General features: G+C 36.6%; 1 protein-coding gene across 2 annotated transcripts in view; it reads left to right on the plus strand.

Moving 5' to 3' along the window:
* spns2 (SPNS lysolipid transporter 2, sphingosine-1-phosphate) overlaps positions 1 to 18,468 on the plus strand; it is a 71,543-nt gene that overhangs the window by 20,486 nt on the left and 32,589 nt on the right. The gene's annotated exons all lie outside the window — the stretch shown is intronic.

Genomic DNA, 18,468 nt, shown 5'->3' on the forward strand with positions numbered 1-18,468 from the left:
TTAGATGGAGACCCACCCGTTTTTCAACAGTGCAAGGACATTACATAGATTTTCCGATATTTCTATTAAGGTAAAAGACCACAGTATATATGGTTCAGTAAAACTGTTCAGGGGAAGCTGTAAATGTGTGGGTTAGCCTGGTTGTTACATGTAACAGGAAACTGCAGTGGATGCCCAACGGTGCAAGTCGACTCTATGGTTCCTTTTAATGGGAGGAAAAGACTAGTGTGTTCTAACACAGAGAGCTGTTGTTAGCTAAGCTCAGCGATGCATGCGGTATTTGCTAACGTTTATAACAGCTAAAATTAAAAAATGACTAATAATCATCCACTCATTATATGCAGAAGACAGTGATGTGTAGCACATGATGACATCATTAAAGGTTATTTGTGGTTGGTGAGGAATCAGTGGATGTATACGGAGGGAGGTGAATGAGAGGTTTCAGTGTTCAAACGGCAGGCTTACGCTTGGTCAGGTGGGTTTTTTTTTTGGAGGCTGTTAGGTTGGGCTTCCTGAACTGGGCTGGGTCCATGTCAAATGGCTTTTGTGAAGGAGAGTCACTGTGTGGAGGTCCTAGTGGAGTGCTTAGCGGCTGTCTGAATGCTAGAACACACAAACTATACTCATGTGCATATTCACACACCAGAGTGTGCACACAGAGACGCGTCAGACACGTCATATGCAGTGGCAAGAATATACAAGCACAAATGCTCACACACAAACTCACACACAGACACAGAGGCTCATTGAGCAGTGGCATAGTCGGGGATGTCTGGGATTCAGATCCAGCTCAGTGTTTATCTATTGCCTCCATTCATTTGGTTTAAAAAAATATATTAAAATAACCGGCACAGAGACCTCAGCACATAAATCTTTCCGTATTTAAGAGTGGGATGTTTTGCCTCTGGGTAAAATCATTTAAAAAATCTACACCTCTTACTGTAAAACAAGATTAATTTACACTGTAAAAATGAATATGCTTTATCTAATCAATAGAATTGTGGCAACAGATTACAAGCAATATTATTAATTAAATTTCACAAATTAGAATTGAGTAATAATTCATCAAATTAATTCTTTAAAAGTTAATTATATAAAATGAGCAAAACTTACAACAACAACCAAAAAAAACAAAATGAAGTCACCATTATGGTGATCAGTGTTTGTTTTAAAATTACGGTTTTCTCCTTCTTCTGCTTGTTGAAATCAGGTGTTTTCAATGTTGGCAAGATAAAACAAAGAGTTAATTAATCTTTGACTGTCTTTTAGTGAGATATTTTTTGTTAATTTTTTTTGTGTAAACTTTACTCAGTTTAAATGGTTAACTTTTAAGGAGTAATTTGTTTAATTATTACTCAATTCTAATTTGTTAAATTTAATTAATAATATTGCTTGTAATCTGTTGCCACAATTCTATTGATTAGATAAAGCATATTCATTTTTACAGTGTACTTGAGAAGAACAATTACTGTTTTTTATTTTATTTTATTTTTATTTTAACAGAAAAAATGAATAATACATATACTATATAATACACTACCTTTCAAAAGTTTGGAGCTGTTAAGATTTTTCAAGTTTATTTTTTTTAAATCAAAAACACAGTAAAAACTTATTTTATTAAACTTTTTCTTTTAAGCATGTTTTGATATCTAAATTTAATTTTAGTTTTTAGCGTTTTAGCTTAAATTTTGTCAAAATAGTGTATAAAAAAGAGGGGGAAAGATGAAATACAATGTTGCTGGTACTTTGAGACTTTCTAAATGAGACATCCAGTTCTATTCAGCTCAATTATATTATATAACTGCCTGCAGAGATGAGTGAGATGTACAACGGAAAACCTTCATTAAAAGGCAGTTAGAAAGAATTCTGCTTTTGCTTAGCTGACCAATTTAGACTGTACTGTCACTCACTGAAGAAAATGTGTTTTTGATTAGTCTGTAATTGGTTGCAAATAAACATTACAATTCTGCTTGGCTCAGGCTAACCATGAAGTAAACGACTGGTTGGAAACTTTCTATAGGTTGATTCTCAACAGGGAATTGGTGCTTCTTTTCATGCTTCGACAGAATGGCAGCCAATTATTGTTCTACATTGTTCTATATGCTACAAGAGGGATGGCACCTCTCATGCTGTGACACTGTCTCAAGATTCTCTCTAACTTGGGGTTAAATTTGTACGTATAAGTGTGGGGAGCCCAAAAATCTGTCAAGATACAGCCCCACCAAAACAAACAAATAAATGTACCATAGAGATTTTTTTTTTTTGGTCATTTGCTAAATTTAGGTTGAATACCTCAAACAAAATCAGGACTGGAGCATTGAGAAAATTAGAGAAAACTATTGCCATCTAGACATAACTCGTTGAGTTTTCTTATACCATTTTAGCAAGGTTTTTTTTTTTTTAAGCATACAGGTATATGCTTGCCTTTGTATTATATTACAAAATATCAAAGCCACCCAGAAAAATATAAGCAGGGAAAAGCCCCATTTTTAAGCAGTGCATGTGGTCAGTGAAGTGTCTGTGGTAGGTTTAGTCTGGCCTCTGATCCCAGTCTGACCTCATTCTTCACACAACGCAACGAAATTTCAGATGCTCTGGTCACTGGCTGAGAACCTCGGTGTGAAATATTGGTTGAAGGGATGGCGTGAGATCAACTGGAGTGCGACCTATTGTGATAGGTGTGACCAGTGTGTGTTTAACTGACCTTGATGGAAAAAGTAAAAGCTTTTATTTCTTTTTTATATATATGATTTTTAGATACATTTACTGTGAAATAAGACATAAGCCGGCATCGATCCCAGCATCAATCCCAGAAGGCACTCTTTTACAGCAATTTCTCGGGATCAACGCGCTGTGAAAGGGGCTTTAGAGACATCTGTTAGTTTGACAGAGGTGCTAGCCTTCCCAAAAATCTATGGCAGCATGTCTTAAAGTGCACATAGCATGAAGAGATGTAGAGATTAATGTCTTAAGGAATGTCTTGAGAATAGCTGACTAAGGCACTCTACTATAAAACAGGAGGTGAAATACAGTGACAGTTTGGGAGGAGGAAGCTTTTCATAATATAATTAAACTCAAAGGCCAAGTCTACAAGAGTCGATCTGTCATGACGTTGTACCATTGTCATAACAAAAGGAAGTAAATATACAGTAAATCAGTGAATGATGGCCTGTGGGAAGACTGGAGAATCCAGTACCACATGAGGTCATACACCACAAGCCTTAGCTCAACACTGGGTGATTCAGGCCTCATGTATCAATTGATCTATTGTGGCGAGTACTAAATCAGTTATATTAACAAATCGAGTAGATGAAACATTCAGTTCCTGAAAACTCCCTGCAAAAATATTTCATAGATGTAAAATATTGGTTACATGATACAAGTCTGGTTTGTGTCCTTCAAGTGATGCCCAGTGTCATATTTCCAGACAAATGTGTGTCTATACTTGATATTGACACATAGGCCCCTTACATGTAACCTTATCAGGGCAAAATTGACTTTACTGGGCTTAACACGATGTGCTTTTGCCTGTGGCTCTCATACCTGTCAATCACCTCCATATCAACAAAGACAAACCTTCTAGATCTTATGCCACTCACAATGCTCTCTCATGCTTCATTTCTTCTGCCTTGCTAGGTTTTAACCAAAACCTTTATCAGACCAAGATATTAATTTCAGATTAGTGGGAAAGAGCAATTATTGTTGACACACAAAAAAGAATGGACTGTTTGCTAGCCACAATACCTGCAGGCGGGCCTGGATGTCTGCAAGATATAATGAAGATGGAATGAGGAAAGAAGAGAGGGTTAACTTGGATGTTATTACTGTCCCGAGGGCCTCCTCCTGCTCTTTTGTTTGGTAGGTGACATTGGCATTTTAAGGGTGGGTGCAGGGAATCTGGATGGCCTCTCTGCATCCAAAAGAGAAATATTTGCTGAAGATGGATGAATGGAGATGAGCTTTAGGCAGGTGAATGTTAGAATTTCCTATGGGTTAGTGACGCAGCGGTGGGTGGTCTTCAGTCTTACACTATCTAAAACCAGCATTGATTTTTAATGCTCAAATTGTTTGCACTTGTTTTGAGGGCAATAATAAGAAACTAAATAATAATAATTCATATGAGTCTTGCTTGACAGTGGAAAACGTGCCACCACATTAATCACTTGAGTAGGGGTGCATTTCCCAAAAGCGTCTTTATCTAACTATGGTCGCAAGTTCCCTTGTTATCAACATAGTCCTGAAACCATAGTTCCTATGAACATTCACAAACAACCTCGCAAACGTACATAGTTGGAACTGACTGACTGACTGAACCGTATGTAGTAAAGTATACGCCAAATACTGCATGCTAACATAATTTAAAAAAAATAGCTTTCTGTTGGTAATTTCAATTGACTATAATAATATTAAATACATGAATTGCAATATCAAAGAGATTAATTAGCTGAAGATCTTACTTCACCTGCACATGACATCATTAACAACATATAGCCTATTGTTTGATGCTAACTATTGTGGTTTAGATGACAGAGGTGTGACCGAAACAGTATTGATTTGCTAGTTAGTTTCTTCTAGAATGATGATTCGTACTATGTTGGTTCAGCAGTGAGATACGTCCCGAAATTCCCGAAACCAGAGCTTAATAAATCCTTATCTTGAGCAAAATAAGCCAGCTGACATTCAGTACAACCTCTGTTTTTATTTGGAATACATACAAATATCATTTAAGTCTTTGAGTTCGTCAAGAGATTTAAAGCACCGTGCTCGGTTAGAATGAGTCTATGATTGAATCGGTAAATAAAGCGAAATAACTGAGTAAATTTTGAAATATTCCACAGATGCCATGTCTGTAATTTATATCAACACATCTAGCATTAATTCAATCTCAAACAGTTTCATTAAAATAAGTTAATACTCCACCACGTGCGTGACTTCATAAACCAACGTGGTTGAACGACCACTTTGCGACAATATGGTTTCGGGAAACAGTTATGTGGTTGTACAGGAAGCGCACCCATGAATGGGAATTGCATCCTAGTTTATAAAGGGGTTGCAAAATGATAGCACAATAACGATTGCACAATTTGGGGGAACATTTAATTGTGAATTGTCTGTTTGTAAAGATTGCGATTTAAAATGCGATAACAAAAGTTTCAGGTTTGCTTTGCTTGTTTGTAGGTTTAATTACATGCTTTGGCCAAATATTTTGTGATTATGTACCAATATGACTATAAAATAATAATATTATTAGTAGTAATAATAGCAGTAGTAAATAAAAAAAAACATACTAAAAAAAACAACTAAAAATGATAATACTCTTTTTACAGTACAACTATAAAACTACAATACCAATATTTACGGCTGTCATAATTACTTAATTACCATCAAGCTTTAATGTTGGTGAAAAAACTGCAGGGAGCCATTAAAGCTTCTCTTTTGTAGACAGTAGCAGGTTTATGAACGCTTCTCATAAATGGTTTTCGCGTGCTGTCATATTTCAATGAGCAATAGCAACTAATATTCATTTTCATGAGAAAGATATGATATATTTTATACCTCTGACAATACCGTAGAGACTCTAATTAGACTCTATTGCTCTAAAGGTCAAGAGGTCAGCGCCCTCTGGTCAAAGATGGCAGCTCTTGTCTGCATGCTAGGTGTACGTCTGCCGTTGTCTCCTATCCCATCTGTCACTGCAGGAGCGAACACTGCTTTTGAATCCTGACAAGACTCCACTGCGCCCATGTCTCCGTCTAGCCGCTCCGTCTGGGGCATGTGTCACATATAGCTGCAGTCTGTGGCCAGTGAATGACTGCAGCCCAGGTGCACGACTACATCCATCCAGACAAAGAATGCGCTATATCGAGAAGAAATTTCTGTGTGGACTGGATTGTGACTGTCAGGATATTGGCTTACATAGCCATGAGCCATTAAAAGACATTATTTAAGAAGTGAGATGTTACTACAGGCCTCCTGTAGTATAGCACTTCCACTGTATGTTTACACAGCCACAATTGTCCCCTTCTCAGCTTTCATTTTAATGGTGGATCTTACCGTTTCTGATTTCTTTGGCCTAGACAGCGAGGAGCTACTGTATCTGTGTATCATCAGCTGTTCACACTCAGACCTCAGCTGTACTATGATATCCTTCCTTTCTTCGTCTCTCTGTATCATTAGGTTTCTCACAAAACACATTGCTCTGGAGCAGTTTTTGATGCACTGTCAATTTGACAGGCATCTAATATTTAAAAAAAGGAATAAATGGATTCCTCAGCAGGAAAAAGACAGTATGAGATGTGTTTGAAGGAGAGGGTTGGAGACTAAGTGAGGGGAATGGAAATGAAAGAGGAAAGATCCCAGCACCTGCTCATCACTTTCACTGTCAATGGCATAGAGATGTAATGGATTACAGACGTGTCAATGTGAAAACGGAGGGAAAAAAGAAAAAAAAAACAATTTCGGCTCTGACACTGGGTAATGAGCAATCAATACATCAAATCCGCATCTCTGCACATGCTATGAATAGATATGTACGTCTTACAGCTTGAATCTCTTTCAGATCAGACGGATGGATGAATTTTACCAATCTCACAAATGTCAGGGTCATATTTCAGCCCAAATTAGAAAATAAATTATATATACATATACATATATATACTGTAATGAAATGTGTGTGTGAATTAGATAAAAGCTGGGAATTTTAGGCCATGTCTCAAAGGGGACGGGGCTTTATTGATCCCTTTATTGACCCCACCCTGATCCTCAGCTCACTCTCGCAGAGCTTCATGCCAATCAAAAACCTGCAGCCAATCACAGCAACTTAACCACAAAGCCAGTGAGTGGCCAGCCTCATTCATATTAGATTCACAAAGGCATCGTCTCTCATGTTTAAAGAGTCTGCTTGGACAGTTCCCTCTAAAAAAGGAGGATAGGAATGGAGAGAGCATATTAAAGAAAGGACAAAAGCTCTTCTGAAGCTCTCTCAGTGTTCAACACAACAAATCATTTTTTACAATGACCCAAAATCCCTCAGACATTAGAATTAGATTAGGCATTGCACAAACTTTGTGTATTTTCTTGTACGAGAAAGACATGGAGAAATCAATACAAGGCGAGGGTCTATTCTCTGTCCCCTGTGGACAGAACCACCCATCCACTTACAATACTTCATCACTCAAGGTCAAATCATTTATTACTGACATTTAGAGAGAGAAAGAACATGGGTGTGATCCTATGATAGATTATATGTGTTTACGTGAGGGTTTGTGTGCATTTTGACTTACCAACTGTGAGTAAATTTGTCACATTGGTTTAAACAGCTTTGGCAAGGACCTCAGCATAGACACACACGCATTTACACACTCTGTCATTTGAATGCTGGCCTATCATTAGATGTAAAGCTCTGGGCTGGAGAGGAAAACTCCACACCCACTGAAAAAGCCCATATCCCACGCTTCTCACACACCAGCTCCCAACATGGAGTCTAACCAGCCGTAAGCAAGGAAATTGCAGGATATTATCTTTTCTTGTGTTGATTCTGCTTTCAAACCAAGGCCATTATAAAATACAGTTAAAGCTCCATTTCCCATGTGGTTTACTTTTTTAACCTTAATGTCCATATTGAAGGAATTTCAGTGTCCAGACAAATTTCCTAGAGGTAATTGACTAATTAAGAGTAGGCCAAGTGATGCAACCAATTTAACAGTACATTTTCCAAAAGGGTGACAGTGGCACTTTTCAAAATAATAGCGATTTTCCTTTAACAAGCTATTTTTAGCTTCTTTTTCCAAACAGTAACAGTGTAGTGTGACAAGTGTGATCCTCTATAATATTTTTTGTCACATTATGTTTTGCATGAAACTGTTGAGCGGAGTGAAGTCAGGCAGGAATCACACAATCTCCTGACCTGTCCTGTCTCTCCAATAGTTTAGAGAATTCTGATTCATTTTTTTTTTCGACAGTTTATACCAAAATGGCTTGTGGAAATAAGTGTTTTGCTGCTTCACGGTTCATTTTAGTTTTTCGTTTTAGCTAGCTTCAAAATAGCTTCTCCAGATCAGTTCCCATGTGCACTAAACCGAATGAGAATTTTGAATATAAATCTTCATCTGGATTCAATTTAAAACTAGGCTGTGGTGTTGTTATTCTATGTGTAGAAGGTTGTAAAAAGTGCAACTGTGTTTCTTCAAAGAAAACACGCCTACACTTCATGTAAATGTCCCAACCAATCTCTCTCAGCTAACACTATTCATCTGTAAAGTGTTGAGTTGATCTTCCTTTTATCAGTGGCGCTCTTCTTCTGCCTCTCAGATCTGTTGAAAGGCACAAGTGCAGCTGCGAGCTAATAGTGAGTGGTGAAAAGCGTAACAACCTAACACCATTTACCACCACTTCCACATGCGGGCCATACAATCGTAACGGTTCACCCCAGAACCTTGGGAGAGCTAATAGTGGTGTTTGGAAAAGAAAAAAGAAAAAATGTCATTGCTCCAGTCTGGTAAGCTACAAACAGCGTGTCCTATTTCAGGGAAGCTTTACCCAACAACTCGCAAATAATATGGCAAGAAACATATGTGCGCTCACACACACATAAATCATCAAACACACCCACACCGGTAAGCCAAAACTACTGAAGCGTGAAATGTTTGATTGGCTGGTGATGTACAGCGGGTATGCTGGACTGTGTTTTTGTGTTGTGGTGAAAGCTAAGCTAAGCCCTTCATTGAGGGGGAATTCTGACAGAGGTATGCATGAGCGTGAAGGTCAGGTGAGAAAAAGCCAAAGGTGGAGTCTGGGTAGATGCGCAGAAACATCCTTCATAGCTATTGCATGTCTTCTGTCTGGAGGGCAAATGCCACTGTAAGAATCTGACAGAAGCACTACAGAAATGGCCTGTAAAAATGTTAAGCAGTTCACAATAAGTGTTTCCAAACTAGTTTTCAAGACATTTGAAGTATCAACATAGAATTGCATACAACTTCTGAAAATCAATATTTAGTATTTCCATCAGATATATCTGAACATTAGGATGTGCTAACCATTTTTTTTCCGCAAAAACATCCTTAGATGGAAACTTCACTGATTTCAGGATATTTCCTTGAAATCCTCTACAGAGATTTAAAGAGGAAGCATCAGGTTTTACTTGAAAATGTTACATCATTTTAAGGGGAAATATTCTACACCGAGAACAGAGCGTCTTAAACCTCCTTGACAGATTTACAGTAAAGAGGAGAATCTAGGCAGAAAACGGGAATATTTTTCATAGTTTTGACTGTTCTCTTCAGCAGTGGTATGCAGCAGGTGTTTGTGTTTATGGGTCTCTTTAAAGGAGTAGTTCACTTTTAAAAAAACATTTGCTGATAATTTACTCACCCCCATGTCATCCAAGATGTCCATGTCTTTCTTTCTACAGTCGAAAAGAAATTAAGGGTTTTGATGAAAACATTCCAGGATTTTTCTCCATATTTTCTTCACTTTACTGGTAACCAAATGGTTCAAGGTCCAAAAGACAGTTTCAAACTGTTCAAAGGGCTTTAAATGATTCCAGACGATGAATATCAAGCGATATATCAAGGTCTTATCAAGCGAAACGACCTCTCATTTTAAAAAAAATATAACAAAGTCAAAGTTTTATAAGCTTGGTCGCCTGTTCTGTGATGCGCGTTCATGACTCTCCTGTTCGAACTCGTTCATCAAAATGAACGAATCTTCGTTGAATGAACCAAATGACACGAAAAAAGATTTGTTCATTTTGATAAACGAGTTCGAACAGGAGAGTCACAAACGCGCATCACAGAACAGAGCAAGGCAACCATTTGAGCTTATAAAACTTAAACTTTGTTATTTATTTTTTAAATGAGTGATCGCTTGATAAGACCCTTATTCACCGTCTGGAATCGTTTAAAGCCCTTTGAACAGTTTGCATTTTGCACTGAAACTTACTTGAACCGTTTGGTTACCAGTAAAGTGATATGGAGAAAAATCCTGGAATGTTTTCATCAAAAACCTTAATTTCTTTTCAGCTGAAGAAAGAAAGACATGGACATCTTGGATGACATAGGTTGTTTTTTTTTAAGTGAACTACTCCTTTAAGCTTAGTCATTGTGTTATTTAAAATAGAGTTGTCAGTTTCAGTAACACCTTTCACAATATAAATAGTTCCAAAGCATATTTAGAAAGATTAGTGCCTTACATAGTTTTGTGATGCATCATTGATTAGGCATTTGGCCTCTGAGATTGTTTGAATTGTTAGGTTTTGCTAATTGCTTTACAGATACATTTTGTCCGCATTCTCTATGTTATTATGACTGGAAAACCTTTACCATAAGCTCTCTGCTACATCAACATCATCTTTGTCATTTGTGTCCTATAGGACCTATACAAAGCACAGTCAATCATAATCTCTAATGGGTGTAGTGTATCCATTTTTTAGATCCCAGGGGGCTTTTTTTCACTTTGTAGCATTTGTGCTAATTACTAATTTGCCATTTTTGTGTCTAAAAATTACTGGGATAGCCTCATTAACCAGCACTAATCCACAAACTGTTTCTACTCTCCCTCCAACAAACCAAAACAAGCACACATTTTTGTTTCTAACCACTTTTAAAAAAGAAAAAGAAGGGCAGTTAGCATGAGCGTACAGAAAAAAACAACAGTATACTTCAATTTAAACTGATATGCTGTAAACCACGTGAAATTTCTTTTGTGTTCTTTTTCATTCAGTGCTCAATACATTATTCCTATTCCTTTATCTTTCTACAAACCTCTGTCTTATAAAAAACAGTTTGTTTAAAAAGTGTAGTTTTTAAAAATGTCACAAAGTAAAAATAAAAAATCTGAACGCTGTGGCGTTGTGACATTTAAATGAAATAAAAATTGTGATATGTTTTAAGGATATCTCTATTAGACCCACTTCGCTCAAGCACATTTCTAATGAAGGGTGAAAAAACTTTTTTTCTCCGTGTAATTCATGGACTCAAGCCCCTGAGCTAACGGCTAAGCATTTTTTATCAGCTTTTTGAACAGACATAGTCACTTAAAAGCTTTCCATCATCGCAGCTGTGACATCCATTTTCCTTGCTGCTAGCGCTAAACACTGACAGAAGTGTATGAGAAGTGACAGTGAATGGTGTACTGTATTTTTGCATGCATGTTTCCAGCGGCTATTGCGTTATGTAAGTTAGTGTCCATTCCATTGCATGATTAGGAGTATCATCTGCTAGTATTGACATCGGAGCGTCTGATAGGTCACAGTTTCCTTTTTAAAGATTAATTGTAAATTGGAATTACTTAGTTTTTTTCAGATATTACTTAGGGACAGAGTGTTTGTTCAGTCCTGTTATAGCAGCACCTAATGCAAAATAACCATCCTTTTCACCCAGTAAGTTTTAGGACCATTAATCTCACTGTATCAACACGAGGTGACCTCTGTTTACTGTTTTATAGTATAGCCTTCAAGAAAAGCTGAGCTTTGAATCTCTTGTTCCCATCCTCTACTATACTTTCATCTGTTTGTTTTGGCTTGATTCATTGCGATGTCTTTTCACTCTCAAACAACTCAACATCCTCTCTTATTCTGTTGAGGCCTCTATAGATTGCAAACACACAATGAGAACAGACACAGGCAGGTATTGAACTATCCACATTCACAAATATACACAGGCGTCAGAGAGTTTCCTGTTTAATGTCACTTCCTCAGCATCTGTCGCTCCGCACCTGGAAAGTCCATAGACTGTCATTTGTCTCAGCACGCTGAGAAATAAATGGATCTGACGTTCATAATTCACTGTATCCGTTTATTCTGTGGTTTTAGACGTGTTAGTACAGAAAATACTTTACAGCACAGATTTTCAAACTGAAAAAATTTGTCGCCACAAGGATGTTTAAATGTATACATTTTACAAAGTTCAAGACTCTGGGAACAAGGATGCGATAACCGGCAAATGTAACTCACGGCCAATTGCCGCATAAACGTAAACAAAACCACAATGTACAGTTTCAGGTCATTCAAAAAAATCGTACTGACTTATACATGGTATTTTACCTCCTGGTATTAACATGTATTTAGCATTTCATGACAGGCTTAATAAACTTCAACAGTCATTCAAAGGTGAGGAAACATACATATTCTACCAAACTGCAACTTCCTGAATAAGTGTGATGTAGCTTATATAAGCCGCATTTACACTGCAGGACTTGATGCACAATTCCGATTTGGTGACATAGATCCACTATATTTTTTTGAGAACCAGCTTACATCTATTTTAAAAAATTACCCATATTCAACATCTGCATTTACACTATTGGCTTGGCAAAACAACCCGGAAAAGGAAGTAAAAATTATGTGATTTGCAATGGACAGCAAATACATTGGTTTGAGCCTTCGTCCTCCTCTGCGCCATTGTGAGTTGCCATCATTTGCCATTGCCACCATGGCTTTTTCAATGACTTGCATTGACAGGGAAATATCCGACCTGTCCATTTATGTGTTAGACGCAAATGCACTTCATATGAGATTTATTTCTATATGAATGAGGCCTGAAACAGATCTGAGAATATTGGAATCCATGTGCTGTTTTCCTGCTCACACATTCTTGGGTCATTTCCAATTTGTGACGCATGGGAGGAAAAGATTGGAAATTGGTCACTCAAACTATGTATGTAATGTAATGTACATTACATTACACTCCTTTTCTTTAGAAATGCAGTATTTGCATATCGTCGTGCACCTGACTCAGTCATTGTCCAGCGTTTCTGCGGTAACAAAAACAAAACTCTAGTTCAATGACACTCCTCGTCAACACATTCTTAGGAAATTTTTGAGTGCTTCTTTACTAGCATACGGCTTCTTAACCATCTAAGGACTTGTTTTTCAGTTCAAATATTTTACGTTGATATTCCCATGAACATTACCTGGCATCAGTTAATACATCACCACTTCAGTCGAATCGAGAAAGAGAAAGCATTCCACTAATGTTTTTTTAGCAGGTAGAAGATCCTCTTCACACATCAAAGCACAACATACTGCACTTGTCATCACGGCAGAAATATGCCAGTAATTTAGAAAACTGAATGCTAGGTTTAGATGATGTGACATATCTCCTAATGCTTTATTGTGTCGATTAATAATAAAAAATAAAAAAAAAACATGAATGTTCTGCAGATTATAAACAACAGTTGAAATAGCATACTTATATTTCATATTACATAACAGCTGGGCACTGTTCTCACTGTCCATTTATATTGTTTGAACATCACAAGTGAAGGACAAGGTCTGTCTAATGAGATTACCCTAAACGCTTGGCTATTCAATTATAAGATTAAGAAGTTATGAAAACATTTGCAAGGCTGGAGCGAGCTGATAAGAGAAGCATGATGATTTAGTATGATGAACACACTCCACTGGCTCATGGAGAGATTCCTATAGCAGGAGAACAGGTGTCCTCCATCAGGGTCAGATCATGGACTTGACTGGCACGCATGAACAACTATGCGCATTTGACATGCATTTTACTGACACAGGTGGATGTATCTACAAACTTTCAAGTCTTTTATATTAGATTTTTTAGTGGATTCATAAACATAAAAAAAACATAATTTGAATCTATATTTTTCTCTAAACATTGCATTTATTACTTTACTTTTTTAGCACAAATCTTTAAATAAAAGTGTATGTTTTAAAAAAAAAAAATATAAGAAAAAAAAAATATTTACGATACCCACTGAAAATGTATCTTGTTTTAAGGAGCAGCATTTCAAGCCTAACGTGAGTTATGTAATCAGATTACTTTTTTCAAGTAGCTAGTAAAGTAACGCATTACTTTGAAATATACATCAAAACATCTGAGTTACTTTTTCAAATAAGTAATGAAAGTTGCTTTGATTTCCCATTTATTGACTGACAGCTCTCCTGTCCCAATGTTGAGAGAAATCGTGAGTGCAGAGGCGAGGCGTTGCGTGTGCTATGTGAACATGATGGTTATTGTAGTTCTAGACTAAATGTGAACATGCATTTACTCATCTCACTTGCACAAAAACAGATTCAGTATTCCTCAACATGAATAACACCTGTGAAATGCAAACTCAGATTTTTTTTGCAAACCCCAAATAATTAAATATGTTTAATAACACAAAGTATTTAATCTAACTTTTTTAACCAATGTCTTTGCTGCTGACCTTCGATGATCCAATTCAACCATACCAATAATCAAAAATGACTTGATAAACATCACAGTAGTGTTTTGAAGTCCCCGTGAAATCAAAATTGACCCTATTTACTTTGTTAGCACATATTACTAGTCTTGTGGTGAACAATTAATCAGTGCAAGTAAATATATAAATAAATAAAAAATGTTTTACCGTGGTAATCTTTAATCAAAATCTGAAAAGTTACTTCCGGCGTCTTTTTCTGATGACGTAGGTTTGACGGCTTGGGTTGGGAAACGCTTAACCACTCCCCTCAAACCGTTAGTCTGCTATGAGCGAGAGATGGAGAGGAGGAGCGCTAGAGTAAAACCCTGCCCTCTGTTCAATATTCTGTTTCACTTGGAAATACGTCACAGTACTGGAGAAAAGTCGTTTGCAACTTCCGGTTCACGGGGACTTTAAGCTTGTTGTTTTTATTGGTGAAGTAAGAGTGTTGTACTTTCTTCTTCTGTAATCCAGAATGGCAGCACAGCTGAAAGGTTTGTTTGAGCAGCGCCCTCTACTGTACAGGTGTGATTTTGCATTTCATTCAGTCTGAGGCTTATTCGTTTCATTTTTGGTGTGAAAGGGACTTTACATTTGCCAAATATATATATTTTGTTGTTATTAAAAAGCAAACAAGTAAGCCCAGCGCAGATGAGAAAAATGAACACAAAACGTAACATTTTTTTTCTATAAAAAGTAAGTTACGCAAATTGGTTACTTTTTCAGGGAATAACACTAACACTGGTACGGATTTATATGGTTTTTGTTTGTTTGTTTTTTTACAGGGAAACAAAAATAGAGATTGAAATAATGTGTTTTATTATATTATTGATTCACCTTTAGTGACTAAGAAAATATATGTTTTAATCCAGCAAGAAAGAGAAAACATTTTATCTTTATTATTTCACAGATTAGATAACACAAAGATAAAAGTCCTCAGAGCACAAAATATTTTGTCCATGTCAATCTGTTAATCTCTCCTATAAACTAACCTTTAAAAATTTAGTTCAGTTTTTACGCAAATAATCAAGATCCAGATATATATATATATATATATATATATATATAGCTTTGTCTGTACAAATTTGTCTCTCTGATGTTGCATTCATGATGCAAAGACAATTTGTTTTTTGTTACTGAACAGAACTTTTTAAATCAGGGTTGTACCTGACACTTTCCAGCTAATTACGATGCTCACTGAGCTTATACCTTTCCCCTTATTAACTTGTTGTATAATGCTTTCCATATCAATGCCAGCAATTTGTCTGCGAAAGCTTTCATAACCCGTTTCAAATGAACTTGGAGTCCTGACGGCTTTGCCCTTCAGAAAGCACCATTTTTTTCTGCGCATGGAGAGAAAGTTGTGTTGACTTTGTGTTGATGTGTGTCCTCTTGACCGACTAGTCACGATTTTTCTGTGTCTAAACACCCACTCACACACCGCCCAACTGCCATCCAAAAGAAATGATTAGAGGAGAACAAAAGTCATTGTCTTCACATAGGTGAAGGCTTCATAGCCAAGTTTGTTTCTCCTTGACAGCGAAACAATGCTGGATAAAAAGAAGGTGATTCCTGTAAACTGAGTCATAAACTACATAATGCAGTGCCAGTACAGGTAGTCCTGTTGTCATAGTAACATGTCTCAAGTTATCTTTGGTCTTTGATCAAAAGAAGCATTAGAAGTGTCCTTAATTCAGCCTACATAGCCACTCAAACACACAATGAATTGAATAAGATTTAATCTGATCTGTTAAATTGAAATGGCTTGAAACTGACCATTGATTGATATTGACTTCAGAGGTGTATATTATGATACTAGGCGTCTTATTTTATGAGGCTATACCCCTACGCTTATTACATCACTCACTCCTACTTCAGCTGCGAATGAAGATTGAGTCACGAAGTCAAGGCGTTATTTGAGCACTGCAAATAAAAGATATCCAAGCAATTAAATGTGGCGTGATGTCATTAGTTTAGTCATCCACAGCTAGCCCACCACACACGACCCACTTCTGCCTGTTAAATCACATTCACCCACACTGGCTCAAATCGCCATTGGCTGTATGGGGAAGGCCGTGTAGGAGTTTTGGATGCTTTATTTATTTTGACACAGCCCAAATATGTGTTAGAAGTGCAAAATAGCCAAATGAGCCATTAAGCGGCCTGACGCAAACCTTTTGAGGAGCTTAACATTAGAGCATGTCACCAGCATGTTTCAAATTCAGCTATGTTTTTATGCGTCATTTGCATCAACAGAAACAGGTTGGGTTTCCTCTGTTCATAGCGATTTACAGGTAGCAGAATGTGAGCTGGCATCTCTGTTATTTCATTAAGGAGTTCCTATTGTCAAGCATCAGCCGCAAATTCAAAACTGAGATGCTTCAGGTATGTGACATATAAGATAGCGTGGTAAAAATCTGTTTGTTCCTTGTATGCAAACATTTAAAGAGAATTTACATTTGGGTCAGAGCTTTGGTATGTTGCAGACGGTTAGACTTTAGCTATGTACAGAATGCAGTGTCATATGGATACAATGAGGAAGTATAGACGGTTTCTTCAGATATGCAACCTTAAAGTTAGTGTGTACTTTCATTTTAAATTGTACAGCAGTGCTTCCTAAAAAGAAATAAAGAATATACACAGATTGGGTTCAGTAAGATTTTTCAATGCTTTAGAAAGAAGCCTCTTTATGCTCAACAAAACGGAAATACTTTTTTAAATTATTATTAAAAATATAGTTAAAGAATAATTTAGAGCCTTTACAATTTAAAATAAAATAGCTGTTTATTTAAAATGTAATTTATTGTAATGTATATCAAATGTAATTGTAATTTAAAGATACATTTTTGCACCAGCTATAACTCCAGTTTCTCCAAAGTTGTACTTATTTTTTTTATTTTCATTTACAAAAAAAACTAAAAACAATAATAACTCTTGTAATTTTAGTTTAATTAAAACATTTGTCTGACTGATTCAACCCAGTAATTTATTTGTGAATTGGACTACACTTTTCATGCTGTATGTTTTTTTTTTTCATTTAATAATAGGAACCGGCTCATTAGAGTCATTAAGTCATGTAAGTCATAAAGCAATTCACATGTGTACAATAGAACATCCACAGATGGTTTAATCTCGGTTAAGATTTATTTCAAATAATGAAATAATATCCAAATGACTGTTTAGTCGATCCTTAAATAATCCCTCATTTGAGAAGCATTTTTGTTTACCATTTACATGCAACATTCACATATCCTCCATGTGTCTAGTTTGAGTCTCCTATTATAAGTCTGTTTGCCATAGACAAATAGCTACAGTGACTCTCTACAATGAATCATTGCACCACTGTCATTGAAACCAATTCTTCCACTGCAAACATAATGCAAAGTTTGTGTAAAACCCAAAGAAATATTCCAGGAATAGAGTTTTCCGTGGTCTCCAAGATGGTTTTCAATATTTGTGGGTAGGATATACAAAAAAAATAAAACACATTATTTTCTTTGGTTCCTGTTGCTAAAGCACAGCATGGTAAACAGCAATATGTTGTGAGGCTAACTATAGTTATGGAATATAAAATTGAAGAGCTACTGGGGTCCTGCGTGACAAATACTGAATATGGAGGGTCAACACGCTCTAACAGACGGGTCAAAGAAAACAAGTAAGGAAGAGGTGAAGGTGCAGTGTTTGTCATTCTTTGTCAGAATGGTGACGGGATGTAATCCTTCTTTATATCATATTTCATCCTTTTAAGGGGAAAAGAGGAGGATGACAGAGGAGTGTGAGTGTGTACACTCATCTATGAGCTTTTCTGACAGTTTCAAGGCGGCATGAATTTTAAATAGAAGGCAAGTAGCGATGAGTGACAGAGGAACATTGCGCTCTAAAAGAGAGGGAATCCAGAATGGCATTTACAGGCAATGAATCAGCCACTTGAAACAAATTACACGTGTTCTCTTAATAAATACCCTCCGTAAAACATCATTGGAGGTCACATAAAGCGGAACAGTAGTCACACGGAAGGACAGGTGAGGTATGCGACATGCCTCAAGCTATGTCAGAAATATCATTATGAGGAATTATGTTTCTGTTAAAGAGCTTTAGGGGAATAACTTCAGGTCAGAACAGGATAAACACAGCAAACCTCTTCAGCGCTCTTAAGTTTTTTTTTTACTTATTAAATATGTTGGTCCCACTTTATATTAAGTGGCTTTAAGTATGTACTTACATCGAAAAATAGTGCAATGTACTTATTGTGTTCAGGTTGTATTGGAAAACTCTTTT

This window comes from Pimephales promelas, chromosome 4, assembly GCF_988280905.1.
Source record: "Pimephales promelas chromosome 4, fPimPro1.hap1.1, whole genome shotgun sequence".
NCBI lineage: Eukaryota > Metazoa > Chordata > Actinopteri > Cypriniformes > Leuciscidae > Pimephales > Pimephales promelas.